The following is a 15077-nucleotide window of genomic DNA, read 5'->3' on the forward strand; positions in this document are numbered from 1 at the left end:
CCATGAGAGAGCCACCAAGGAAGTAGCAGCCAGTTTACCCAAAGGACCTCAAAGAGCTACTGAGCTCAGACTAGCACATATGTTGGCAAGCAGGAATAACGAGTTGAGTAGGAGAAGGAACAGTTGAACAATATATGGGACAACTGCCCAAAATGTTGTGTGGTGTTCCCCTCCCCTCCCCAGCAGGCAGAAAGCAGGAAGTAAATATTTACTATAGGAAATACATCATGTGGAAATTTCTAAAGAAATTAAATTAAATGGCTTGGATAATTTAAGTTTTCTACCGTTAAGTGTGGAGACTCTAGACTACAACTTTATTCTCTCTGACGTTAGGGTAGAATGGAATCTGGCAACCAGATTCCAGCCCTCTCATCCTAGAGTTAACCTTAATCATTAACACGTTCTACCTTGAGATGCTAGTTGTCACTCCCATCCTGGCGAAAGCCCTAGCCAGCAAAGAGACTGATTTCAGAGATGCTTGAAGACAAACATCCCAGAGAAATAAAATAAACATGGCTGCAGATTTCTTTTCAGAAACAATGCAAGCTATAAGACAGTTGAGCAACATCACTGAAGTTCTGAAAAGCAAAATCTAGAATTATTTATCGCGTAAAAATCTTTCAAAAATGGAGGCAAAATAAAGATCTCCCATACATATAAAAGCTGAAAGAATTAGTCACCAGCATATCTATACTACAAGAGATGTTGAAGTATGTCTTTCAAGAAGAAAGAAAATGATATCAAATAGAATCTGGCTCAGTGCAGAGGAGTAAAAAAGCACCGGAAATGGTAACTACACCAGTAGATGTAAATACGATTTCCCTTATTATTTAAATATATGTAAAAGACAATAGGCCACTTAAAGCAAAAGTAATAACTATATTTTTGAATTTGTGATCTATGTATAAGTGAAACATAGGACAGCTATAGCAAAAGACCAGGAGGGGAGAAATGGAAGTATGCTATAGTAAAGTTCTTATACTGTAAGGGAAGTTGTATAATATCACTTGAAGGGAGTTACAAATTAAACACACATATTATAAACTCTAAACCCTAAAACAAACACCAAAATAATACAACAAAGACATAGATAATATCCAACGAAGATGATAAAATAAAATCGTAAAACATACTCAATCTAAAGAAGGCAGAAAAAGAGGGAAAATAGAAGAACAGATGGGACAAAAGAAAAATTCCAATGGCTACATTCTTAAAGAAGGATGAAAATGACTTGAGGTAGATATGAGTGATGAGGCTGATGTAGCTGATGGGCAACAAACTCAAAAAGCAGGGGGCTAAGACAAGATGGAGGAATGATATCTTGGAAGTAGTAATGAGGGTCTAAGAAAAATGTCAATCTTATTTCTGGGACACTTGGACCAAAATATGATCTAAGTGTTGAGTTGGCAGACATTAGGAGACCTCCTAATACATCTCACTTTGGATATAGGATTGGACCTACATTCTGGTAATAGGAAGCTCCTAATATCTCTAAACTGAAAAAGAAATTCAAAAATCCTTTTTTATAAAGTTCCAGGAAACAATTCTCCAATTGTGGAGCCCTCAGGCCTTAAGCAGGGCCACAGTGGTGGGACCAGAAGGACCAAGATCATCAGAAAGACACTATTGGGGCTGACTGGCTAAGACCTGGTATCCCCACTGGAATACTGGAAATCCCAGCCCGGGAGGATTTCCATGTCCAAAATATCTGCTCATGAATGTTTCACATGTCCTCTTCCTGCTCTGGCCTTTACTCTGGGAACATGAGTTATCAACTCCCCAGAACCATGGACAGGACAGCTGCAATCTGTCAGCCTGTGCTGGCAGCTTGCCCCAAAGCCAATGGCTTCTCCCACAGTCTGGGAAACAGACGTTAGATGTGGCTTCATATGATCCTTCTATTGGAAGACTTGGGCCATGGGGAAACAGTCTTTCATCCAGATATTTTAGTGCATAGCACTGTGTGTGATGAGGTGGATGCAGAACTTGCAGCTAAATCAAGCCCCTGATATCAGCGTAAATCTGTACTCTCAGATTCCCCACATTCACCATAATTAGGCCTAATACTCCACAGGGGACTGCTTTCTTCTTGATCATGTCTGCAGGTCCTGTGGAATCAAAAGTAGGATGTCAGATGTGGATAGGGATTTAGAAATCTAGTATAATACCCTCATTTTATAAAGGGAATTGGAGGCACAGAAGAGTAAGAGTCTTGCTGAACACACCTAAAGGGGAATATCAGACTAGAACCAATAACCCCGGAGCTCTAGGCTGAAGCTATGCCTAGTCTCCTTGACATTTAAAAGACCACATGACCATGAACCCAGGACTATGAGCCTCATCCAGGGAGCTTCCCTAGAGGGCTCCTACCCCATACAGCTAGCCCCCTCTCATCAGGTCTGCTAGCTTTTTGAGATTACTTAGGATCTCTGTGGGTTGCATGTGGCACATCCCAAAATTTTAACTGCACCAGACACAGTTCTCACTATGACTGAAGCCATTTCCCATTATTGGTCTCTGTGACCTTTTCGGAATCGAAACTGATAAATGTCACTGGCTGTGGGAGGTGACTGACAGGCAGGAGTCTGCCAGAGAGTTGTCATAGGATGAGTGACAGCTGAGGGCCTGTAACCTTTTCCCATCAAAACAGGGAGACAGAAAAGAAAAAAGCAACCAAGTTGCCTGGAGCATATTGAAGTATCTGTGATTCAGAGCAGGGAGGTCAGACTTGGAGTCTATGGACTTGGAGAAGGAGATGAAACAAGGCAGGTGGATTCATGGGGAACCGATGTCAGAGCCTCGCTAAGCCAGCACTGCAAAGAGAATCATATGGGAAGGCACACACCTTTCCTTGAAGAGTTCACTGTCTAAGCAAAGTGACAACAGCATTGGTACAGACCTCGGCCATGGCACTTGTCTTGTGATTTCCTTTAGGATAGGGACTATCTTTCATGAAAATGTGCCTTAGAACTCTAAGGAATGTGGCTGATGTCATCTATCATAGGTCACTTCAAAATATTAGTTCCAGGTTTGTGCTAAGTGTTAGGGGGCAAGAATGAATGAGACAAACATGCAAATATCGTCTCTATCCTCACAGAGTTTACTTTGCGGGAGGTGTGTATGCACATTTATATTTACACATGTAATGTATGCTCAGTACACATACAAATATGAGCTGAATTAGTGCATAGCCTTCATTCAACTGCTGCGTTGGGAGACGATTCTAAAGATTTCACTAAAGCAATGTAATACAGTGTAATAGAAAGAGCAAAGGCTTTGAAATTTGAGCCCTGGCCCTGCCACTCACTGTTCACATCACTTACGAAATTATTTAATTTTTCAGGTTTCCCCTGTGCCATCCAACTTCCCCACTCACCATCTTGTTTCGGGGACCATCCTGTGAAGGCACAGCATAAACCTCGAAGAGGGATGTTTCAAGCATTAGTCAGGGAGCAAGGATGACTCTGTGGCCCTTCAAGGTGTCTGTGAAACCAAGGCAATGAGAAAGTATGTGCGGGAGACATCTGCATGGGCACACCCCAATAACCTGGAAATAAGGGAAATATGATTGCCTTCTGGCACTTATACTGTGAAGTCAACACAAAATGGGTCATAGCAGAGTCCTGCAGAGCCACCTTAAGGAAGTGGAATGCCTTCCAGGTAAATGCCTACCTGGCTAACTGAGGGCACCTGCATTTCCTCAGAAGGGAATATGGTATGCCTCCAAACCATAACAAAAGTGAAGTCGCTAAGGAACTGCCTTTGGGAGAGGGGACATTGGGTGGCTGATGGGCCTGTGGGTCTCTCTACTCTGTCAGGCAGGTAAATCCCCAACACAGACACAGACAGTTGGGAGCTTGATTCTCTTGCATTTTCTGATAATTTGCCTAAGTTTTCATGTTTTACATGCACTGATCTGATCTTCCATCAATTCTGCCCTCTAAATAACTCAAATGTGACCCCTTCCACCATTACCTTTGCCACCACCACAGTTCAAGTCACCCATATTTCTCACTGCAGCAGCTTCCTAACATCTCCCTGCCTCCAAGCCATTCCACCCCCGTCTCCATTCCAGTTGTGTTTTACACTGCAGCCAGAAAGATCTTTCTAAATCGTGAATTTTAGGTTACTTTCTGCTTAAAATCCTTCAATGGTTTTCTGTTATGTTCAGTATAAAATCCAAATGTTTTGACATGGTTTAAAAAGGCTTCATAAGCTGGCTCCTGCCAAGCTCTGCACTATCATTTCACACCTGCTCTCCCCTCCCAAGGAAATCTCCTGCCATATAGTGCAAACAGGCCCGCTTCCCTGTGGTGCCCTCCCCTCCCTCTCTTTCCTGGCAATCTGTCCTGTGCTCCTCCATTCTCTCCATATGATGTCGCTTTCCCTGAACCCTAAGGCCTGGGCTGGACGCTCCTTCACAAGTTCTCAGAGCACCAGCACCTGCCCTCACCTTGCATTTATTACATCAGATTGAATGGCTGCTTACTCTACCCATTATCAACTAGACTGTAACACTTTTAAGTGAAGAAACTATGGCTTCACCCCCTGTGCTCCAGGTTCTTAATCTGAAAACTAGAGATGATTCTAGCAATGACCTCATAGGGCTATAGTGAGAAGCAAAAGAACTAATATATATAAAGTGCTTAGAAGAGTTTCTGACACAGAGTTAGTAAGAAAGTATATATAAGTAACCACACATATAAAATACAGAAGAATACTTCCATATTGTGATTGCTATTATTATTACTAGTGCATTGTATTATTATTATACCTCTTTCCTGCTATAATTTTAGAAAATAATATAGTGCACATCAAACAGGAGTCTCTCAATAAATATTTGCTGAATATGAGAATTTGTTTCATATATAACAAGCAACCATCTGATTTTTAATTGACTTCCCTTGTCACTGATTATTGGGAAATTTTAACCTAGCCAGGACAGCAAAAAAAAATCTTGTACAATTGACAACCGTATTTTTCACAAAAGATGTCAGTAAATGGTCATTTTGGCTTTAAATATCAGTATCTTATAAGCTTTATTAGTATAAATCAGCCTCCCCAAGCCTGATTGACTCTGGGGTACTGAATTTGAGATGCTTATGAAACCACTAATGATAACACCACTGTTTAAGGTTTTGCCTGGGTGGCCAAAGGAACCAAGAGGATTATCTGTACTCTGAAATCACACTTTTCCCAAATATCCCATGGTAAGGACTTATTCTGCAGTTACCTCCACTGTCTGCTGGCTTGTCTGTAAAAAGGAGGAGAAATTGCAGAAAAGCATGAACAGGTAAGAGCTCCACTCTCTAAACTACTCGTTAACTGAGAAGGATTGGAAGGTATGGGCTTGGTGTTTGGGCAATGGGAGGTGCAGGTCACATGACAGGGCTGGAGGCAATGTGGCATAAAGGTGGGAGCATGGCCAGAATAAGTGTGAGCATCAAATCTAAAACTAAAGAGCTGTGAGAGGCAGGGCCTGTGGCCTAGTGGTTAAGTTTGGCAGGCTCCACTTCGGCAGCCCAGGTTCTGTTCCCAGGCGCAGACCTACACCACTTGTCATGGGCCGTGCTGTGGCAGCGACCCGCATACAAAATAGAGGAAGATTAGCAACAGATGTTAGCTCAGGGTGACTCCTCCTCACCAAAAAAATAAATAAATAAAATTTTAAAATAAATAAAACTAACTAGCTGTGGACACTGGAAATGATAGTGACTAACCTTTATTGAACACTTCTCATCATATTGTGAAGTATTTAGACCACCTAGGGGGATGCTTACTGTTAGTAAACATACAATGCAAGTGACACACTAGGAGCTTAATATCCCAGAAATCAAGTAGCCAGTAAGAAGCAGAGCAAGGACGCAATCCCAGGAAGATTGACCCCAGGGCTCACGCTCTTCATCCATGATCGCTTGGTTTTCCTCTCTCTAAAATGAGCCTATTACCCGTGTGCTGCGGGATTATTGTGATCATTACAGAAAAGGGATGTGGCAGGCACATGATAAATGGTGGCTATATATACTTAGACAACCCTGGGATCTCCAGAAAGATCATTTACCCCTGTGGTTTCAGGTTTCCCATGTACAAAATGAAAAGGATAGAGTAGTCAACTCAAAGTCTAAGGTTACAGCTTACATCTGACCAAGAGCAATATGCTTCCCTCTTACTGAAGCACCAGTCTAGCACCATTGTCCTCAGAGGCATCAGAGCCTGCAAGGGTCAAGCCTCCTCCACAGCCACCTGCGACTCCCCTAACAGCTGTGCCAGCTGAAAGAGAATCACTACATGCTGCCTCATATTGGCTGTCCCTTCATTTGCTAAGCTATCTTTAAAGGAATGAAGAACTCAGAGTATAGAAAGAGGAATGAAGCAAGCATTACAAGACAGAGAACTGGACAACAGTCCCCATCCATATACTGATTAGTGATCCTCACTGTAAGCTTGGAAATAGGCAGCTCCCTGCCCTGGCAAGAAAACTCACCTCTGAAGTGTCTTCTGGCAAATCTAATTAAGTAAGCTAGCCAAGAAGCTAAATTGCACAGATTTCACCTGACCCTGACACTTTCTAGGGACTGTCCTAACTTCTGGATGCCAACGGCACACAAGTTCTTCTCTGAGTTCTGTGGATAGTTTTGAATCTGGGAAAATAAACGTCCCAGAGCAGAACATTGTCCCAACAACCCAGTAACCCAGGTGGGTCCTGGCTCAGAGAGGAAAAGGGAGGTAGAGTTTGGAGCAAGAAGGCATCTGTCTGCAGTGTTCTCACCTCCACCCACTTACCCACCTACGCAAGACTGCCCTTGAGCAGTCAACTCAGGCGAGACTGATTCTGCCTCCTTCCCAGGGTGAGGACAGCTGCAGCTTCCACGGGAGCACATTCTCACGCTGCAGTCATGCATGTCTTTACAGGAAAGAAGAACTTTCCTTAATTTTTGTGAGAATTTTGTGATGTTTTACGCTTCAGAGTTAAGGATAATTTCATTGTTACATTCAGCAATGCAATTTAATGATTTGGGGAATGATTGTTGCAGCGCTTGGCAAACAAAATAAGCCCCTTTTGCCTTGTTGATGGATAATAAAGTTCTCCCCAGTGCATTTTCTTCCTTTTGGATACTTTGAATAAAACTCTAAAAACAGAACCCAGATTTATAGTAGTCATCCCTCAGGTTTTCACAAAACGTCACCATCTTCTTCCATGTCATTTTCCTCACTGAAGCAATGTTGAATACAGGGTTTGCTTAATGAATGTAGCACACACAGATCTTAAAGTAAGAAGGAGAATTAATATTGGTTGCATATTTATCATGTGTTGCCCCTAATGAGAGGTTACACTTAACCCTTATAACAATCTTGTGTGTGGGGGGGGAACTGTTACCTTCTTTGTGTAGATGAGAAAACTGAGGCTCAAAGAAGTGAGTAGACTTGTCCAGGATCATGCAGTTGGTCAGGGCAAATTCAGGCTTGGGACTCAGGTCTATCACCACAGACCATGCTCCTATCCTACCCTAGTGAATGAATGCAGAGCTTAGCGCAGCATCACCAAAGGCAGTGAAGTCCACCTTGGGGGCAGGAGGGAAGATAAGATACTCATTGCCTTAGAATGGGCATCTTATCTTTCCTCTTGCCTCAAGATGTAGCTATAGATATATAGATACATATCTTTTCCACTGAGGTGTGATTGGATATTCAACAATATAATAATATGTATAACATAGTATATATAATAATATAGGTATTATTGTATACATGTGTATATTTGTACAATGCATAAGGATATTATAATGTGTAATTGTATATGCATATACAATTATGCCTCAGTGGAGAAGAAGGCCTGAGTATGACGGGTTGGCCGTGGGTGAGGGAAATGAAGGTGGATGGCCCACCAGGATAAGTGTTACAAGGAGGGTTGTTGAAAGTTATATTACAAATAATTATGGATATGTCCACTAACAATTTGACAACTGTGACCCTAGGGAGGAGCCTGGTGATTAATGTCAGATTCCTACAGGGGTTCTTTCCATCAGGGGTTCTGTAAGCATTAGAGAAGGTAGCTTTGCTTCCCTTTTCCACATATTTCCCTGAAGTTCTTTAATTTCGGCTTGGTTTGGTGGCCACTGCAAGGAAAACACTTAGGAAGGGTGTTGGGAGGGGAATTAAAAGCTGGAACTCGGTGAATTTAATCTGATATGATGTCTCCTATGATTCCATGTGGAGAGACTTCCCTCTCCACAGAGGCAGAAATAATTTATGACATCCATTTTGCTATCTGGAAGGCTCCACATAGCTTTATATAATGGCTCCTGTTGTCTTTATAGATTTTTTTTCCTAGGGAACATTTTAATCTAGCTAGAGTAAATAATATCAGTCACATTGCTCATATAATCATTATTGGCCTGGGTCTTTCTTCGATTGATTTTTAAATATTGTTTTCTAGGCTGGAGGCAGCAGAGAGGAGTAGAAATAACAGGGGCCTGAACAACGGAAGTTTTGGGTTCTCAGTCTGATGATATGCTCACTGTCACCCCAAACTACCACATCTTCGGGTCGTTGCTCCATGTAGAGTGCTCCTCTCCCTGAAAGCGTAGACGAGAGACATGGAGTAAAGTGTGGGCTCTGGAGCCACTGCCAGGACTGGAAGCCTCGTTCTACCCCTTTCTAGCTGTGTGATCATGGGAACATTAGAAAACCGCTCCTTGCTCCTATTCCCTAACCTGTAAAAGATAACCATAATTAAACATACCTTCCTGGTACGTTGTGAGGACTTAATGCACAAATTCATATAAAGTTCTTTGAAGAGTACCTGCATTATGACAATGCTCAAAAATGTTAGCATTTATTATAATTAGACCCCTCCTCCATTCCAAAATGCCCCTCATTGCACGCTTAGCGAGCTCCTACTAATCCTTCAAGTTTCTGCTTAAATGTTTCCTCCTCTAAGAAGCCTTCCACAGCCATCCCTTCCTCTCCCTAAACAGGGTTGATACTTCCCCTTCTCTGATCCTTCTCATGGGAATTTGTTTATCCATTCAGTCAAGAAATATTTATAGAGCTGAGGCTGTGCTAGGCACTGTTAATACAGAGTTGCCTAAGAGTTAGCCACTGTCCCCACATTGCACACAGTCTAGGAAGACATGACAAGCTCTGTAATAAGGTAGCACTCAGCACAAAGGAGGTTTCCTGCTCAGAGGTCGGTCATTTCTCAAACTGTATAAAACCCAAGGGCAATCTCTGAGACTGTATTAGCTGTGTCTAGTTTTTCCTCTCTTTTCTTTTTCTCCACTTTGGTTCATTCCCCAAACTTTCATTTTACTTTCCACTCTCCCTTCCTTTTTTCTCTTACCCTTCTTTCCTGTCTCTTGGGTTTTATTCTCTCCTTTTCTCTCACTGGATCTGCACTGCATGTGGAAGAAGGAGAGCGCCTGGGGCAGTCTTCCTAGAAGAGATAGTACCCAAACTGGTCCTCAAGGCGGAGGGAGATTTAGATAAGGAACTGAGGAGTAAGGGGCGCAGATGGAGCAGGAAGGAACAGGCAGAAGGAACATCAAATGTGAGGTGTCTGAGAAGAAGGCATGAAGAAAAGCACGTGCAGCGATGGTATTTACTGAAAAATGCATGAATTTCAGGCAAGTCTGGGATGTCCCAAGGTGAAGTGGGATTGATGAGAGAGGGGGTAATTCGGGCATTCCACAATACGATTGGATTGTATTCTCTATGGGATGGGTTCTAAATTGAGATTCTAAGGAAGAAGTTGACATGATTCTCTTTGCACGTTAGAAAGATCACTGTGTGTAGGATGGATTGAAGGAGACTAGCTTGATTCAGGCCATGAAGTTATGCTACTGAAACCATCTGAGCAAGAGGTGCTAATACGTCGAGGATGTTGGCAAGATGGTGCAGTGGTTAAGCATGTAAGCTCTGCTTGTTCCCTGGGTCCTAATCTGAGTTCTGCCATTCACAGATGCCAAGCGAAGAGGTGACTGTCAATGTCTTACACTCCCCACCAAACTTCTTAACACTTGAAAAATGGGCTTTTGTTTCAGGTGGTCAACTCCTTACCATAAAGAAACAAAGAATCAGAGATCTGCACAATAGTTTACCATCTGAGTTCATAGGTAAGAAACACTAGGCCTACATATTTATTTATTCATTTATTGGTTCAATATACTTGTACTGAAAGCCTGCTATGTGTCAGGCACTGGATGAGAGTGGCATATCAGAGACCAAGACAGACCAAGTTCTTGTCCTCTTAGAGTCCACATTAGTGATGGTAAAGCACACAAGAAACACATGAATGTAAATTATTATATCAAGTAGTGATACATGCTATGAAACAATAAAGGTAAGGGGATAGAGTTTGATTAGAGCGGCAAATTTGTATAAGACAGACAGGCAAGGCACCTATGAGAAGGAGAAATTTGATCTTGAATGAAGAGAGACAGCCATGCAAATGTTGGGAAGGAGTGTTCCAGACTGAAGGAATGGCAGGTGCAAAGGGCCTGAGGCAGGAGCATACATGGTTCCATGAGGATCAGCAAAGAGGCCAGTGTGGCTGGAGCAGAAGCGTCAGGGTAGAGGGTAGCAGGAGAATAGTCAATGAGATAGATGCCAGATCATGAGACACCTTCTAGACCAGTGGCTTGCATTTATTTTTTAAGTGTGACGGGAGGCCATTGGAATAACAACAACAAAATCATATGATTTGACATGACATATGTTAATGGATTACTTTCGTTGCTTATGGAAAATAGACTAGCAGAGCATAACGGATAGAGGAAACTCTATTTGGAGTTTATTATAGTAGTCAAGGGAGAAATTGTGGCAGATTGGACTAGGGCTATGTGTGGAAATAGTGAGAAGAGGTAGGATTCCAGATGTATTGTTGAAGATGGTCCTGACAGAATTTGTTATTAGCATTGATATGGAGTGGGAGAAACAGAGAGAAGAATTAAGGATAATTCCAGGGTTTGTTCTGAGCTACTAGCTAAAAGTGGTGGTGCTTTAAGTTTGAGGGGGAAATTTAAAAGGAGTTCAGTTTTAGACGTGACAAATTTGAGATGCCTAGTAGATACCCTGTGACGATGATAAGTAGGCAGGTGGGCATACAAATTTGGGGCTCAGTAAAGAGGTTAGGAATGCAGATGCAAATGTAAATTTGGGAGTCACTACCAAATATTGAGTCGGGGCACTGGATATGAGCACAGATGGAGAAAAGAAGTTCTAAGGACTGAATCCAGTACTATTCTGACAGTTCGAAGTTGAAAAAAGGAAAAAAATCTAGCAAAGGTAACTAAGAAGCAACCAGTAACAGAGGGGGAAATGGAGGAGAGTGAAGAAAGTTTCAAGAAGGGAGTAGATTATAAAAATGTTAGTGTGAAATGAGGCTTTTCCCTCACCTGTCATAAATCATGTAATACCAACAAGGAGAATGAAAAAAAAGCTGTAAACCACATCTTTAAGGGAACTAGCGGACAGCTGCAACCACAAAACAGGTCAAATGGTGCCAAATGCATTGCCATATTGGTCAGGACTGTGGGAGAAAGCAGAAAGGTGAAACCCATGGCTGAGTATCTCAGAAAAAGCAATCAGAGTGCACTTGTCAGGGAGGGGACAAGCACGTCCCAAGGAAGGGACACGCTGAGGCGCATACCCAGGTCCCTGGACACACATCCAGCAATGGGAGCTCCCTCAGAGGCTGTTTGATCAAGAAACCCTAGGGGCAGGACTGAAAGAGAAATCGCTCAAGGAGCACAGGGAAGCAGAGGAGCTTTACATTTTGAACAGTCCTGCAGATGCCTGTCTCTCTTCTGCGGAAAGAAATAAAGGCTAAAAGAACTCACAAACACAACACTGGACCATAAGGAAACTCCTGCTAACCTTGAGAATTTCTCTGTTCCTTCACCACAACCAGGTCCTGCAAACAGCTGGTGCAGGAAAAAGTCGACTGCTTAAGATAAATCATCAAAAAGGTACCTTATAGCATAAGCACTATATGGAAACTAGAAGAAAGGAACAAACAACAACAACAAAAGAATGGAACAGAGAAAACACATGGCATATAAGGAACACTCATCAGAAAAACATAGCTACAGAGAAAATGAAAATCGTGATCAAACATTGCATTGTAATGTGGTGGTACTGTAGATTGGCTAATTCAATGTCCACTCCACTCTCTTCCAGCCTTTCTAGCTGGCTGAGAAACACAAAGTATCATTTCTCAGACTCCTCTGTAGCTAGAGTTCTGCCTATGACAAAGATCCACTAAGCAAAATCACCCACCTGTGATTTCTAGAAGGAAGGAAATAATGGGATCCACATACGGAGAAGCTGATCTTGTGTCAAGCACAGGGAGTGAGGCTGTGGTTCTGTGACGCTGGGGCAGTTTCTAGTGTATGGTCCCCAGTGTCTTAGGCACTGAGCAATGGAGATAGCAGCAATCAGTTCCTGCTAGAACATTGCCAGAGTGTGGTTGGGCACTCTCCTGGTTGTGCAGTACCCAAGCCTGGTTCCCTAGCTCTCCAGGAGATTTCATGAGCTACCAGATATCCCTTAATAAACTCCTTTGGCTTTAACCATCTAGTGTAAGTTCTGTTTCCTGCAAGTAAACACACTGAGCCATAGTCATAGATTTAAAAAAGAGAAAGCCTAATGAAACAATTGCCGCTGTTTAACAAATGCACAAAGCAAAATACACAAAAGTGAGGAATAGATAATGATAAAACAGAAAGAGATAAAACATGAGCTGCAAAGATCAAGAAAGGGAAACATAAATGAAGGTCAAATCTGATATAAATGCTATCAAGTCATATATACATAGCGCATTTTAGTTTTCCATTCATCAGTCAGTGGACACTTAGGTTGTCTCCCGGTCTTGGCTATTATGAATAATGCTGCAATGAAAATGGGGGTGTAGATAATCTCTTTGAGATAGTTATTTCTTTCAGATATATACCCAGAAGTGGGATTGCTGGATCATATGGTACTTCTACTTTTAATTTTTTGAGGAACCTCTGTACTCCATAATGGCTGCACCAATTTACATTCCCATCAACAATGCACAAGTGTTGCCTTCTCCCCACAGCCTCGTGTACACTTGTTGCCTCTTTGTGATAATTGTTATTCTAACAGGTGTGGGGTGATAGCTCATTGTGGTTTGGATTTGCATTTCCACTAATGATAACATTAGTGATCTTGAGAATCTTTTCAGGAACCTGTTGGCTATTTGTACATCTTCTTTGGAAAATGTCTATTCAAATCCTTTCCCCATTTTTAAATTAGATTGTTTGGTTTTGTTGCTATGGAGTTGTATGAAATCCTTATATATTTTAAATACTAACCCTTTATCAGATAGATGGTTTGCAAATATTTTTTCCCATTCCACAGATTGCCTTTTCATTTTTTTATTGTGTCTTTTGCTGTTCAAAGGGATTTTGTTTTGTTTTTTGGGGGGGGGAAGATTAGCCCTGAGCTAACATCTGCTGCCAATCCTCCTCTTTTTGCTGAGGAAGACTGGCCTTGAGCTAACATCCGTGCCCATCTTTCTCTACTTTATATGTGGGACGCCTACCACAGGATGGCTGGCCAAGAGGTGCCATGTCTGCACCCAGGATCCTAACCAGCAAACCCTGGGCCAACAAAGCGGAGCATGCGCACTCAACAGCTGCACCACCAGGCTGGCCCCTGTTCAGAAGGTTTTTAATTTGATGTAGTCCCGTTTATTTATTTTTGCTCTTGTTGCTTGTACTTTTGGTACCATATCCAAAAAAATCATTGCCGAGATGAATGTCAAGGAGCTTTTTTCCTATGTTTTTTTCTAGGATGTTTACAGTTTCCGGTCTTATGTTTAGTCTTTAATACATTTCGCGTTAATTTTTGTGAGTGGTGTAAGATAGGGGCCCAATTTCATTCTTTTGCATGCGATTATCCAGTTTTCCCAAAACCATTTATTGAAGATACTATCCTTTCCCCATTGAGTCCCTTGACTCCTTTGTCAAATATTAGCTGACTGTATATGCAAGGGTTAATTTCTGTGTTCTCTATTCTATTCCATTGGTGCACGTATCTGGTTTTATGCCTGTACCATACTGCTTTGATTACCATAGCTTTGTAATACAGTTCGAGAACAGGAAGTGTGACTCCTCCACCTTTGTTCTTTCTCAAGATTCCTCCTTGCTCAAGATTGCTTTGGCTTTTCACGTTTTTTTGTGGTTCCATACAAATCTTAGGATTGTGTTTTCTATTTCTGGGAAAATGTCATTGTAATTTTGATAGGGATGGCATTGAATTTATAGATGGTTTTGGGTAGTTGGACATTTTAACAATATTAATTTTTCTGATCCATTAACATGGATCATCTTTCCGTTTATTTGTGTCTTCTTCAATTTCTTTATCAAAGTCTTGTAATTTTCAGTATACAGACTTTCATACCCCTGGTTAAATTTATTCCTAAATATTTTATTTTTTATGCTATTGTAAATAGGACTGTTTTCTTTATTTCTTTTTCAGATATTTTGTTGGTAATGTATAGAAATGCAACTGATTTTTTTTATGTTGATTTTGTATCCTGAAACTTTGGTACATTTGTTGATTAGTTCTAACAGGTTTGTTCTGGAGTCTTTAGGATTTCCTATATAAGATAATATCATCTTCAAACAGAGAAAATTTGAATTCTTCCTTTCTGATTTGGATGGCTTTTATTTCTTTTTCTTGCTGATTTCTCTGGGTAGGGCTTCCAACACTATGTTGGAGAAGAGTAATAAGAGTGTTGTTATTTTGTCAAATGTCTATTTTGAATTAGCTTAGGCAATAAAAGAGAATTTATCTGTTCATGTAATCAAGTGTCAAGTCAAGGCTAGAACCTTCTTTCAGGATAACAGGATCCAGGGACTTAAATGCTCTCCCCATATATAGCAAATTTAGGACTTGTTTCTGGAGTAGAGAGGAAAGTTACGGTTCAGTGTTCAGGGAGAATCTGGTAGTAGTGGAAAATTTACAACTTTTTACATTTGTGTCTGCTCTTCTTGACTTATAACTCAGTAGAGCAGTAATTTAATGTCCAACCTTTGATTTATAGACCA

General features: G+C 41.4%; 2 long non-coding RNA genes across 2 annotated transcripts in view; one reads left to right on the forward strand and one right to left on the reverse strand.

Annotated features, from left to right (window-relative positions):
- Nucleotides 1-15077, reverse strand: part of LOC139075814 (uncharacterized) — a 44011-nt gene that overhangs the window by 15212 nt on the left and 13722 nt on the right. The window lies entirely within an intron of this gene.
- The window catches only part of LOC103550996 (uncharacterized), a 32517-nt gene that overhangs the window by 2760 nt on the left and 14680 nt on the right, over nt 1-15077 (forward strand). The window contains exons 2-3 of the long non-coding RNA XR_544921.2: nt 3344-3660; nt 5136-5293. This is a non-coding gene — a long non-coding RNA (uncharacterized lncRNA). The remainder of the gene's footprint in view (nt 1-3343; nt 3661-5135; nt 5294-15077) is intronic.

The sequence above is a fragment of the Equus przewalskii genome, chromosome 14 (genome assembly GCF_037783145.1).
Source record: "Equus przewalskii isolate Varuska chromosome 14, EquPr2, whole genome shotgun sequence".
Taxonomy (NCBI): domain Eukaryota; kingdom Metazoa; phylum Chordata; class Mammalia; order Perissodactyla; family Equidae; genus Equus; species Equus przewalskii.